The 3,256-nt window shown below is 52.8% G+C and overlaps 1 annotated feature.

The window, feature by feature from the left end:
• Positions 1–3,256: a sequence feature (areas not merged during assembly with more than two copies in the genome that could not be assigned to a particular haplotype).

The raw sequence follows: 3,256 nt of genomic DNA on the forward strand, positions 1-3,256 counted from the left end.
CAGCACGCGTCAGTGTTAAGAGACGCTGCCAGATCTGGTCCTCCGTCCAGTCTGTCTGACTGAGCGGGCCCTTGTTTAGAGCCGCTAGAAGAGACTGACTGTCCGTAGCCACAAGCAGGGTTTTACGCCTGTGGCGGATACGAGGAATCATCAGCTTCTCTAGGGCTAGAAGCAGCGCACGGGATTCCGTCCTGTAGCTGCATGGGCGTGCACCGCAGTTTATGCTGGCCTTTTCTATTATCTCCGATGAGTTGAGGGATGAAAGCAGTATTCCAACCCCTGCTGACTTGGGAACGTCGACACCGCCATCGGTCGCAAGTATCCACGAACGATGGCTGTGCAGCGCCAGAGCCTCTTCGCTGACCCTGCGCTTTTCCCGTATCAGCTCCTCTTCGTCCGTTATTGAGTGGTCAATCGGAAGTTCCACACCGATGGTGACCCGGTGAGCGGAGGCCGCAGACCAGGGAGGAATGGAGCTGCGAAAGAACCGCTCTTCGCGTGGTGAGCTCTCGGTGATGCCATAGTCCTTTGTGTATGCGTCTACGAAGGCATATAGCTCGTCCCGAGATAATGGCGAGATGCGGAAACCGGCGCGAGGTGGTGGCTCAGGCGGGGGTCTCCGCATCCAGTCCATCTGACATGCGCGTGTGTTCTCAAATATTGAGAGCCGCGCGCGCAGGCAAAGGACGTGGAGCGGCGGCATATTAGCCTCCAGTAGTGCGGATTCCGGGTCGACAGTGCTCGGAACTCCGCTGACAATGCGAGCTAGAGTTGCGTACGTCTTCTGCATCTCATTCTTCGCTGAATCCGTCGCTACTGCCCATATGAGCTCGCTGCCATAGCGTAATTTGGAAGCACCATATCCAATGACGAAAGTGCGTAGGTCATGTGGAGATGGTCCCGCCTCTTTGTGCGCTATGCAGCGTAGCTGCGATATCCGTTGCGAAGTGGCAGCGCATTGCTTGGAGGCCGCCACATTTAGCGTCAGTCGTGGATCGAGATCCATGCCGAGAAGCTTCGTAGTTCGCGATGCCCCCATGGTCATGACTGGGATTTGACATCCAGCCACTACCAGGGGCCACCTTCCTTCACGATCATAATCTGACTCCGTGTGCGTGGATAGTGTGAACCAAGCGGCTTCACAATTTGACGGGTTGATGGCCAGGCCATTTTCCTGACTCCACGCATGCAGTTTTTGAAGAACCATGTTGGCAGTGGGAATGGCGTCTTCCCGGGACTGCCCCTTAACGATAATAGAGAGGTCGTCCGCATACATGTCTGCTGTGACACCCGCAAAGCTGTTCAGCAGATTGAGAAGTGGGTGTACGTAAAGGGAGAACAAATATGGTCCCAGCACGGACCCCTGAGGAACTCCTCGCAGCATGGGACGCCGATCGCTGTGTCTGTGGCCAACTCGTGTCTTCGCGTAGCGACCACATAGAAAGTTTCTAAGCCACCTTCTACAATTCACCCCCGGAATATTAGCCCAGCAAGCGACTGAAGACTCGATGATCTATGGAGTCAAAAGCCTTGCTGAAACCAACCAACACCAGCAGGGTCCGATGGGGTCTGTAGTGGAGTTGATTGCCAATACCGCTCTTCTTGGGAAGGCTCACTTGGAAATAGTGATTTCTATTATGCTCCACTTCGTGTATCAGGTGTGCCAGCTGCATCGTCGTGTTACGCACACTACGATATGCATACTGGTGGGGGTGCGGCGTCCACACCCATAGCAATCTCTTCAGTACCATTTTCTCAGCAACCTTACTCACAATGGAGGTAAGGCTGATGGGTCGATATGACTCAAGCAGTTCCGGCGACTTACCGGGTTTTAAGAGTGGAACGATGGTAGCGCGTCTCCACTCAACCGGAATCGTACCGGTCGTCCAGCTGTGGTTAATGCAACGAAGAAGGAATCGGAGGCCCTTTGACGAAATATGTCGCAGTGCCTCACTGTAGACTTCATCCGGTCCGGGGGCCTTGCCATACGGCGTAGTACGTAGCGCAGCAAGCAGTTCCGTACGATTAAAAGGTGCATCAAGAGGGGAGTGAAGATGAGCAACTAAACCAGATGTGGTGGCAGCTTCGTTTTTATCCTGTGGCTCAGAACTAGATGAGAGTGAAGAACCTGAAGTAAATGTAGCGGCAGACTCGTTGTTGTTCTGCGGCTCGGAGCTAGAAGAAGTAGAAGAAAATGAAGTAAATGAGGCAGCAGACTCGCTGTTGTTCTGCTGCCCAAAAAGAAAAGAAGCATTAATGTTCAAAGATGCACTCTGTCTGTTGATGCCTTTGGAAAACCTAACTGCCTTGTGAGAGGGGTGAAATGGAAGAAAGATGCGATTGAGAGCATTCGCTGCTCTCCTTGCTGTTTTATAAGTGTGTTGACCATCTCCTAATAACATTGATGTGGGAGATGGAAGTGATGCCTTTTTTCGTCCGGAAATGTATTTCCATGCGAGTGGCTCGCCTGGATTTAACTTGCTGATGCGGCGTAGATACGTGTTGCGCAAGCGCTCTCGGAGCAGGAGGAAGAATTGACTCCTTGTCCGTTGCATTTCTGCCTCACGGTCGGGCGTCGGTAACTGTAGATAGCGGGCCTTGCTGTCGGTAGCAATCCGCTCTGCCTCCATGAGAGTGTCGTCCCAAAGCCTGGGACCGTCCTTGTGCATGCCGCGGGGGCAATTTCGTCGATACGAAGTTATAAGCGCTCTCGTGAAAGCCTTAATGCCGGTGGACTGCTTTTTGTAGTCGTATGCCGGAAGTTGTGCGTCGAAGTCCTTGATGAATAAATCCCACTTGCACTTCCCCCAACTGTAGAAAAACTTAGGTGCCGAAGGGGGTGCCGAAGGTATGGTATCCTTAAATGCCTGATGCAGCGTAAATGTCAGCATATAATGATCACTAAGCGGCGACACGGAAGCTGACCAATCCGACACAGTCAAATGCTTTGACCATGTCAGATCGATGCAGGATCTTTCTCTTGCGCCACGGGCATGCGTGATTTCACCAGGGGTGTTAACCAAGGTGAGTCCCGCATCCGTGCACAGTTCTAAAAATTCTGCAGCAACCTCGCTTGGAGAGGTCTCCAAGAATGGCTCCCACTGTGGGTGATGCATGTTGAAATCCCCGCACAGCAGGAGCAGCGACGAGGCTGGAAGGCAGTTTACTAACCGCCTGAAGGATTGCGTTACTTGCGGTGGTGGTCTCATATAGGCACTCGCTACAATAAGATCACGGTTCTGGTCCAGAGCAACCT

This window comes from Trypanosoma cruzi, genomic scaffold, assembly GCF_000209065.1.
Source record: "Trypanosoma cruzi strain CL Brener 1047053516199 genomic scaffold, whole genome shotgun sequence".
Taxonomy (NCBI): domain Eukaryota; phylum Euglenozoa; class Kinetoplastea; order Trypanosomatida; family Trypanosomatidae; genus Trypanosoma; species Trypanosoma cruzi.